At 46.2% G+C, this 11,208-nt stretch overlaps 1 protein-coding gene across 1 annotated transcript in view; it reads right to left on the minus strand.

Annotated features, from left to right (window-relative positions):
* LOC142563570 (uncharacterized) overlaps window positions 1–4,531 on the minus strand; it is a 344,963-nt gene extending 340,432 nt beyond the window's left edge. Inside the window, exon 1 of the mRNA XM_075674155.1 lies at window positions 4,478–4,531. The gene's annotated coding sequence lies outside the window, so the exon portion shown is untranslated. The remainder of the gene's footprint in view (window positions 1–4,477) is intronic.
* Between the last annotated feature and the right edge of the window lie 6,677 nt (window positions 4,532–11,208).

Raw genomic sequence — 11,208 nt, forward strand, 5'->3', positions numbered from 1 at the left:
TTATATTGTAGTTGTGTTAAACTGCCTCAGCACGCATTCTCGCTGCCGTTTCTTCAAGTTATGCACTTATTTATGTAACTCGAAGCATGCATTCATGATTTATTGCTTTTGTCCTTGATGCCATGCGGGTGATTACAATGAGAACTTGCCATTTTCAGGCAGTCACACTTGTAAAATATGCTCGTCAGTTTGACAATGCGAGGTTTTCTTCAAAAATATGTTGCACATCTGCTTCCTATTGCCGCTAAATTGTGGTTTTACTGCAGTGAATTGTCATATTTCTCATATTCAAAGAAATAAAGTTTACGAATGACAGTGTTTAGGCTTAAACAAGTGCTATGAAGTTTGTGGGAATAATTACAATGCGCATATGCTGCTGAAAAAGTTTGCATCTGAAAGAAACTTCTAAGTTTGCTCCTTCTACGCAAAACTACAAGTTCACTGTTTTAATGGGAAGCAAACTAAATCACTCATTGTAGCCTAACCGAAAAGCATCGAGTGTACTTTTGATAGTGCAGCACCAGAATATTCACAAATAACCAAAGAAAGAGCATACTGTTTAGCTTATTAAACTATTTTTTAAAAGAATGGTCTTGCCAAGACAACCACGTTGTAGCTTTCTTACTCGGATGCATGATGTTTTTGATTTATCGATGGTCAAAATTTAAGAAATGCGTCACATTGCAAGTGCTGCTGCGCGAGTAGCTCATTTACGTTTTATCGTGCTTAGTATTTGCTTCATGAAGCTGATTTTTGTGCTCTAGTTCAAAAAGAGAAGGCCGCAAATGATGAATTCACGTTATTGTTTATGCTTTGCATTGGTATACCATCACATGAAAGCGAATTCAGGCATTAGGATGTGAACACATATCGCTTAAGATGGTGTGGTGAGAGGACGAAGGATAACACGCTGTCCAGCAACCGCTGCTTTATTGTGTGGAATGCAATATACAGGAAAAAGCACATACATTGCAAAAAAAAAACAATAACACTGGCGCAGAAGCCCGTCTGGGAGTTGTATAAGTATGCGTAAGGATTGTGCCACTTGCTCATCTCCACGCCGTCCGATGTCTTTATCAATGTTGATCAACTTGATCCGACAATTATAAACCTCTCTCAAAAGTTATCGGTTGGCAGCAAGCTTATCAAAACTTATCAAATTCTTATCAATAATTATCTCTCCTTATCTGACGTGATGCGACCCTTATAAGTTCTGCTCGGTTCTTATGAACATTACTCAAGGTTCTTACCAACGTTATCGGACTTCATTCAAACCTTATCGACCAGTTCAAGTGCTTATTAACCTTATTAGGAATGGTCCGACTATTATAATCAGTTATCGCTCTATATCAAGACGCGGGGAACCGTTATGAACTGTGATAAAATCCATCTAACTTCCATCACTTCTTATTGTTAAGAAGTAACGGACGGACGGGTTTTTTCACTGGGTAGACATACAAGTGTTTGCGCATTTGAAACATGGTGTCTGCGCAGAGAAAGTACAACCATCGAAATCACCACATCATATGCATCGCTATAGCAGACTGTTACGTTTTGAACGAATAGCTAATCTCACAGCTATGAAGGAATACGCAAGGTTCACAGAGCAGGAGCTTCCGTGTGCATGAATGAAATACACTTCACTGATCTCATGTGAGCTTTGCTCTTTATGCCTAAGACAGCACACTTCTCAAGGATAGGCTGACAACCACATCCTTTCCAGCGTTGGGCTGAATGCCTCAGTACAGAGCCCTTTAGCGAGTACGCATGCTCTCTCAGCCGGTCATTCCAACCAACCAGCCCAGTTCAGCACGCTCCTGCAGTACAGCTATACTGTATAGGATGCGCTGGACCTATATGTGTTCTAGAAACTTCTGCTTCTTCTGAAACACATGTAGCCAATCTGAATGAACTGATAACGAAAGTGACAAAAATGACGAAGTAGCGGAGAACGAAGACCTAGAGAAACACGAATGCATCTGATTAGCAGATATAAAGCATTGAAGGCTTTTACCGTATGTTAGAACTCTAGAGCAAGGGTGATCATTCTTTGCCAGCGATTCGGTAAAACGTTTTGTGTTGGCTAAATATATTCACACACGTTGGCAGGTACAAAATTTAACGATCACATCAACATTATAATTTCTGCCCCCGGTTCCTGTCTTGTCGCCGGCGAAAATGACAGTGATCGTGTCCTCCCTTTTAGATAATATCGGATGTGACAGTTTCTTTAAGCATACGAAAATATTATCGTAGATTTTCTTACAAACTACAAGGCATCAGAAAATATAAATCAACGAAGACATTGCACTAGTATATTGCTATGCCAGGCAAGATTAGCTATGGAATAAAATCAGAAGAACCCACTTCCAGGAATAAAAAGAAAATGGCGCTATTTCATGATGTACCAAAAACATCCAAGCAAACTACCAGCGAGTAAATCTTACAACAAAACTAAAGCACAAGATATCGACTGTCATCACAATGGATGCCGCCGTTATGTTCAGCAATCGCTGAATTAATTCATCGTAACTTATCGGTAAGGATGAAGAATAGCATTAAAAAGTTTCGCCGCCGTTGCCTCTGGCGGCCAGTTTGCCTATCCAGCTGAACTATCATTGCAGTCTTTGTGTTTCTCGCTGTCGCTCGACGGCTCCAATACACCTCGTCACATTCGGTGGAAGTGCGGAGTACAGTCTCAAATCTAAAAGTTCAAAGCAGTGTTCTGCCACCGATTCCCGTCATGCTGGAAGAAGCTTCACCATGGCCAACGCCAACAGCCACGATGCCTGCCATGGCCTGCTTGGGTACATTGCCTCAGCACGACCCTGTCATGTTCAGCGGCATCGGATACTATGATCTGGAGGAACGGCTCACCTCCTATGAAAGGATGAGCGACCACAACATGTCGGACGAGGCTACTAAACTGAACAACGCCATATTCTATCTGTGGGAAGTTCCGAGTTTGTGTTACCGCAACCACAAACCTGACATATTGACTTGGGTGGCGATGAAGACCAGCTTCAGAGAGTTTATTGGGGGGCATGCTGTCCCAAGCTCGCCCCGAGCAACGTTAGCGAGAACGAGCACCGCAGAGCGGTGAGACATTCACAAGTTACATAGAGGACGTCATGGATCTCTGCAAGCGTGTCGATGCGTCAATGGGGCAAAGGGGCAAGACCAGGCATATTTTAAAGGGAATTGACGACGATGGCTTTGAGATGCTGTTGGCAAAAAACTACAGCAGTACCTCTGAAGTAGTGACCCTCTGCCAGAGCTCTGATGAGTTGCGCAAGCAGCAGCTCGCCACGGGAAATTATCTGGTAGGCTCTCTCTACGGCTTGATTGTTGCCGCCGATGAATCTTCGCTGATGGTGCATACTAAGCAGTTTACATCAGTGAGATCTTGATGAGGGCTAGTTGGTTCATACTTAGAACGAAGGTTAAACAGCGCGAAAAAGACGAGGACACAAGGAAACAAATACCACAGCGCTTGTCTGTGGTAATTGTTTCCTTGTGCCCTCGTCTTTTTCGCGCTGCTTAACCTCAGTTCTAAGTAAGCAGCTTGGTTTGTGATGAGGAGGCCCACCAACCTTGTGATGAGGAGGCACCACTGGTGCCTTTGACTCAAGAGATACCCTCCTCTTCTTTGAATGAGTTCTTGCGTTTTACGTGGCAAAAGCATGATTTCATTATAAGTAACGCCGTATTCGGGAACTATGGATTAATTTTGACCACCAGAAAAAATTTAAGGTGCTCTTAATGTACAGGACTACAGCGATTTTTTATTTCGCACCCATTGAAGTTCGGCCTTTGCAGCCGCGATTTGATCTCTTCCTCTTCGTTTATGACCGCGCTGCAGCAAGTCGTCAAAGAACAAGTCACCGAAAGGATTCTCGCTGCCTTTCACACCACTCCTGTCGCTGCGCAAATAAACTATGCACAGGTCGCTACAATGCCTGCAACGCTGAACAGAGCCACGTATTATGCACCAACGCGCATGCCATCGTCACCCTCCCGGTTAGCGCTACATAATCCCCGCGTTCAATATCTGTGGTGCCCACCGAACAACCGGCTAATTTGTTACTCGCGCGGAATTGCTGGCCACGTGGTGTGTTTTTGTAGGAATTGTATGCTAGCTTCTGGCAAAAGAACTTTCAACTACTCGCCAAGAGGATTTCAACGCCGTTCTTCAGTGGATTCGCTTTTCGATTATCAGCACGCACCGGAAGAGTCCACTTTCGACAATCGTCGACCGTCTTCCCTCGCCAACACTCAGTTTCACCTATGAGATGTCGGCCTACCACTCGTTCCTCGGAAAACCAGTCAGCGCTTGAGGGAGGTGAGAACAGCGTTTCCTCCGAAATATTCAACGCCTCCAATTTCCCCTTTTAACGTGTTTTATGTGGTCATGGAAAGAGTGCACACATTAGCGCTTGTAGAGACAGGAGCAGCAATTTCGGTAATGCATACGCACCAGTGCCGCAGACTTCAGAAGGGGATGACTTCGCTTTCAGGTCTTTCGCAATACACAGCTAGCACGCAACACATCGAGTCCTTAGGAGCATGCATAGCCTGAGTTGTCATTCAAGTTGAACTTTATGTTATTGATTTTTTGTTCCGCTACATCTCGTGACATCATCTCAGGATGGGATTTTTTTTGTCAATCCATCATGCGGTCATTGACTGCGCCCGCGCCGAGGTTGAATTCCTTCCTCTTTGTGACACGCCATGTGAAGAGCAGCCTCCTGGCAGATGTTTCGGCACAGAAGACATCGACATACCTCTGTCGTGTGTGATCGTTCTGTTGTCCTGAGACTCCTATGGAGTTTTTGAGTGTGATTTTTGTGCCGTCTGACCTCTTCGTCCGTAATCGAATGGTTACTCTCTCATTTGATGTGCTCGATGCCCATACTGGCGTCACATCAATGGGTCTTTCTAACCAAACGTTACTATCGCTTAGTTTATGACGTCGTGCTGAGCCGGTGTACTTAGTTTTCAACGCGCACGGAGACCCACCTGCCGCTTACATCATGACCCTGTGCTCCTTACACAGGGTCACCTGCCGGTAGACGCTGTGTCTTCGAGTTCTTGAGCGCACCCCTCTGTCGCACCCATCGACCGTAACCTTACTCCGGCGCAGCGCGACGACAGTTTGCGTCTTCTTCATGAATTCATGTCTTGATTTGATGGTCCTAGTACTCCTCTGGATCGAGCGAGAGCTGTCTCTCATGCCGTCGACACTGGCTCTCATGGTCTTCTGCGGCAGCAATGTTACCTGGTTTCGGCGACGGAGAGGCGGGTTATTGAGAAGCAGTTGACCGATTTACTCACTCGCGGCGTTATTCAGCCATGAAGTAGTTTACGGGCTTTTGGAATCGTTTCTGTTAAACAAAAAAATTACCGACGATTACGTTACTTCCTAATGCGAAATTTGAGCGCAGCAAATAAGCTGTTTCACCTTTTGGATAGATTGAGGCAAAGAAATCGAGCAACACATGTATGCGCTATCACATAATTTTTTTTTTATTTTTCACACGTATTCCTTTAACAAAGACTCCACTAACAGTTCTTGACAGTCATGTAGGAAGCTTTGTGGTCGGAGAAATAGACTGATATATGTTCGACTTGGTACACCAATGCTTGATTCTCAAAGACGAGATCTATACAAGTGCCTCGCGAGGTTGTCACAGCCGTGGGGGAAGCAGAGGCTAAGCGCCGCCGCCGAGAAGACCCTGCCGTTCGCGCCGCCGAAGCGGAGGCTCATCGCCGCCGTCGAGAGCAACCAGCAGTAAGCGAGGCTGAAGCAGAAGCTCATCGCCGCCGCCGAGAAGACCCTGCAGTTCGCGCCGCCGAAGCGGAGGCTCATCGCCGCCGTCGAGAGCAACCAGCAGTAAGCGGAAGCGGAGGGGGGCGGCGTGTACACCCAGCGGCAAACGATGGGGGCAGAAGCGCGCGCAGCAAGCGGACAACACGATAAAGGGAGGAGGGAAGAGATAGCAGCGACTGACTGATGCCGCTGACGGCGATAGTGAGTCAACCCCAGCTATCCGCCACACAAGAACAGGGGGGGGGGACCCTTTCCTCCTCTTTCTGCATGGCGGCGACGGTGTTCTATGCAGTCACGTTATCTTGACTCTCTAGCGGCGTCAGCGGCATTTAGCGGTATCAGTCGGTCGCTGCTAGCGCTGGGGGGATGAAAGGGGGGCGGAGCTGGTTACGAGGCCGACGACGACGCCGACGACGACGCGAAACCCAGGAACGGACGCCAAAGAGCTGCGCTCTAAAATGTGGTTCCATCCGATTTTCTGTCCAATATTTTCGTTTGACAAAGAAAGACGTTCATAGACCAAGTAAAACTTAATAAAAGACAAGACGTTTCGGCTTCCATAGGGAAGCCTCAAACAAGGCATCCGTATGGAAGCCCGGACGTCTTGTATTTTAATAAGTTTTACTTGGTCCGTGTACATCTTTCTTTGTCATACACTTCACTGCTTACAAGGAGACAAATTTTTTTCTTCATTCGATCTTTCCTCTGGCTACTGGCAGGTGCCCATGGCCAGAACTGATCGATGCAAGACCGTATTTGTCACGGGGGACAACTTGTAAGAATCTAATCTCGTGCCTCTCGGCCTTTGTATTGTGTCAGCCACATTTGAACGGATGACGGACACAATTCTGCTTTACCTGAAGTGGCGTACTTGCCTCTGCTATTGCGGTGTTGGCGCGCGGCTTCCAGGCGCATCTTCAACGCTTGGAACAATTTGACATGCCTTACGCAAGAAGGCCTGCAAATTAACTTAATGCGCCCCTCACCAAGCCCCATAGCAAATAATTTCAGGAGGCCAGTACCACGGCCAAAGGAGACACTCTCTCCACTTGTTCTGTCTAGCCCGCGCAAGTCAAACTCCTCCACTGCGTGCGATGCACGATGCAAGATGTGCAGCAGTGCGATGTACGTAGCCGCACCTGTGCGACATGCGTCGACTCCTGCTGGGAGGGCGGCGGCCGCGAGGACAAGGGCAAATGATGTGCAATTGGAAATTGAGCTATTTCCGCGCCGCGTGGTGATGTAATGCATACTTAGCATACAGGATAGCTAGAGCGCGTTGTAGGCGCGTCATCGTCACCCAAAAATGCGCCTCTTTCTTCCGTCTTTCTTCCCTCTTTCTTTCTCTATTCGCCTTCCCCCAACGCCGAGTAGCTGGCTAGAGGAATATACCTCTGGCCGACCTCTCTGCATTTCGTATCATTAAACTTCTCACTTGTAGGCACGGCGCTTGTCAGCTCAATATGGCCAGACCTGGTGAGGGCCCAAAAAGAAGAAATTTTTTTTCGGTTAAAAACAACTGTATGGACCATGTTCTTTCCGAACATGACGTACTGTCTAATCGCGCCAAGCTGCGAACCGTAGCCAATTTTCCTAAGCCAATGACACTTAAGGCACTCCGTAACTTCATTGGCCCTTGCTCCTATATTGCCTTTTTGTGCGAAATTTCGCTACCATCATTGCACCCCTGAAAGAGCTTTTTGCCGGCACCAGTGAACTTTCTACCTGGCCAGAACAGTTTGAATCCGCACTTACCACCTTACATCGTCTATGTAAGGTACCTCGCCACCAATTTCACGTCACTTTGATCAGAATGCTGCTACGCAAATTCACGCTGATGCCAATGGTGCCGGTCTGGGCGCAAGGAATACACGGCTTCGTAGCCTACGCCAGCCGAGCTCTCACCAAAGCTGAAGTGAAGTTGTATCTTGGTACTGAAAACGAATGGGTCTCCATTGTGTGGGCTCTTGGTGAATTTCGGCCTTTCCTCTATGGCTGACCTTTCGACGTCGTCACAGAATACCATGTCGTTTACTGGTTGTTGACCCTCAAAGGCTCTCCCAGCTGCCTCGTTCCGTGGGTCCTAGGTACACGGAAATCGGCGATCAGGGTTCTCAAGCGCTGCGGGGGCAAATATTCCGAAGACGACGCTTTAATACGTTCGCCGTCTCCCCCCGACGTCGACAGCGTTTCGCATCGACACCGTAGGGGCCTCTGTTACCTTTCTGCATCACTAACTTGGCTTCAGAGTACCAAAAGCACGTATGGATAGCCACTCTTCTCAGCCTTGTATAAAATTCCGTCAGACTTCCGCTGTCTCGTGCGCTTCGCCGTCAGGCACCACATTTTTCAGTTCGAGATAAACGTCTTTACCGCCGAAATTACCATTGCGGTTACTGCAACAGGCTTCTAGTCGTCCCGCGCCAGCTCTGTAGTGATATCTGCCCTTTGGTTGGAGTTGATTGATTTCAAGGCGCTTAACTCTGTGCATACAGCGTTTCTTCTATCCCGCTTCCCTCTCTTTGCGTTCCTCCTTTCCCTTCCCCCCAGTGTAGGGTAGCAAACCGGACCTTCTTCTGGTTGACCTCCTTGCCTTTCCTCTCTTTGCTATGTTTATTTCTCTCGCTGTTCTCGCCGACCCGCAGTGTGGCCGTGGTAGTGTGTCCGGGACCTAAACACGCCTTCGATTTTGATATTAGCGGTGGAGCATGTAGAATTAGTTCACAAAATACGTCCGTTCGTGCCCTGATTACCACTGTCGAAAACCGGCTCCTCATCAAGCCACTCCGTCGCAGCTACTTCCATGTAGAGACATCCCTTTGACCGTGTAGGGATTCATTTATGTGTCCTCATGCATGTATGGCTGTTGGCATCCGATGGGTTATTGTCGTGGTCGATCATCCCACGTGACATGCAAAAGCCGCCACAGCTCACGATGTCGCTTCTTTCATCCCCTATAATCTCGTTCTTCGCCACAGCGCTCGTCGTGATTTCTTCACTGACTGAGGGCGCGTGTTACTTTCCGAAGTAGTGAAGTCTCTGCTTCATCAATGCCACATTACACATCACAGCGCCACCTTCTATCACCCCCAGACAAAGGGTGTGACGGAACGGTTCAACCATACTCTCGGCGACATGCTGTCCTGTACGTCACCTCGAGTCATTACAACTGTATGAGGCCTTGTTCTAACATTCGTAAGATAGGCCTACAACTCGTCCAAATGAGCGACAACCGGATTCTCTCTCTTTTTTTTCGGCTGTGCACTTTCCTGAGCCATCGACACAATTTTTCCCTCTCTGCCAGATGCTTCCCAGTGCACTCCCGTTTACAACGCTGCTAAGCTTGCCGAGTATTGTCGGCAGCTTGCCCGCTCGCTCATTACCGAAGACCAGTCCCGCTAAAACCTTCGACGTGATGACAGCCAACCTGCTCCAGCCTTCCCGCCCGAATTCCTCGTATGGCTCTGGGTTCCACCTACGAGTCCTGGCCTCTCTTCTAAACTTCTTCCTAAATTAGATGGAACTAACCATGTCATTGCCCAAACCTAGCAGGTCAACTACATCGCCGAGCCACTGACGTCCCCGATTGAGCACCCTCGCCGGAAACGTGAAATTAGTCATGTAACCAGGCTGAAGCTATTGCTTTAGTGAAGCGTTTATTTTTATTGTATATAATTAATGGTGACTCGTATAATTGCATTTACTTTGACCATATGCAACGTGTAATTGCTTGTTATACTTATGTTTAGCAAGCATAAAGTCACAACTTAATACTCATGCAGTGTTTATGTCTGTGCCGAAGAACCAGCCAAGCGTAACGCTTTAAAATGCGGATTGGACATTTGACTATGAAGAAATGGCCACGATGGAGGAAAGACGACAGTGTGGCGATGGTGGCATGGCGACTAGGGCATGACGAAAATATCATATGATGGCGACAGCGCGACGACATCATCACCATAATGGATGAAAACTTTGCAATGACCACGACTGCAGGACGACGGCCGCATGACGAAAATGCGACGACGAAGGTGGAACGACCATGGAATAACAATGGGGAGACCACAATCGCATGACGATGAAGGTATGGACACATAGGCATCAGCAATGCTGCATGAAAATACGCAATATAGAGAAAGACAGGAAGCCATGAATTTTGCTCCCAAATAGCAGTACATAGGAGGCCAGAATTTAAGTTCACAATTTCATTTTGAGTCGTTTTCTACAGCTAACGAGCAAGAAAATTTTTGACATTTCACATGCCACTTTAGTCAAGCTGTACAAAATATGATGTGTAGAAAAATATTTGCTTGGGTTCTCTAATACCCATTAGGAGTTTTCGGAATATGCAAGAAGGAGAGAACTTGTCCGTTGGGCTAATTATTATTCAAATGTGTGTCATAATGGTTTCTGCCGAAAATTGCGTTAAATTACAAGTACCGATAACGTGTATTACCTAAGTACAACGTAATATTCTGGCATAAACATAAACATGCGAATGCGAGGGTGTTCGAGCATCTCCTATCAAAAAGCTTGTTGAACTATATCGAAAGCTCGAACATACTTATTTCTAACCAGCACAGATTTAGGAGCCGATTGTCCACTATCACCCAGCTTGCAGAAAAAGTACACGATTTTGCTCAGGGAATTAATGAAACAGGTCAGGTGGACGGAATTTGCCTAGACTTATCAAAACTCTTCGCCCACGTTTCACACTCGGATTTGATTGGTAAACTACTTGATATCCGAGTTAATTTAAGTATACTGAAGTGGATTCTTTAATACCTTACTAACAGATCGCAGTACGTGGAAGTGAAGGGAAACAAATCGAAAATTCTAAAAGTAACATCAGGTGTCCCTCAAGGGTCTGTGTTGGGACTTGTATTGCTTCCATGTTATATTAATGACATCAAAAATGGCCTTAACGTTAAGATAATAGTTCTTTTATTTGCAGATGATTGCTCAATATACTCTAAAATCTCATGTCATGAGCACCAATTAAAATTGGATTCAGCACTAGAATCAATCACCAATTGGTGTAGGCGACGGACAATGAAAATAAATTACGAAAAAACTGTTTATGCACGAATAACTAGAAAAAACAAGAAATCTGCTACATTACAATCAGAAGTTCGACGGTAGACCAATAAAAATGTACATCAAGTATTTAGGCATTACGATATCAGATTACATTTCTTGGAAAATACACATCACTAATTTATGTAATGCCGCAGAGGTTAAAATTTGGTCACTAAGACTGAGGTTTAAACTTGCTTCCCGAGATCTTAAACTAACTGCATATCTGGCATTGGTACGTCCCGCAATAGAATATGCTAGCATAATATGGGATCCGTATAAGAAGAACGAACTAAATAAAA

Source organism: Dermacentor variabilis, chromosome 11, assembly GCF_050947875.1.
Source record: "Dermacentor variabilis isolate Ectoservices chromosome 11, ASM5094787v1, whole genome shotgun sequence".
NCBI lineage: Eukaryota > Metazoa > Arthropoda > Arachnida > Ixodida > Ixodidae > Dermacentor > Dermacentor variabilis.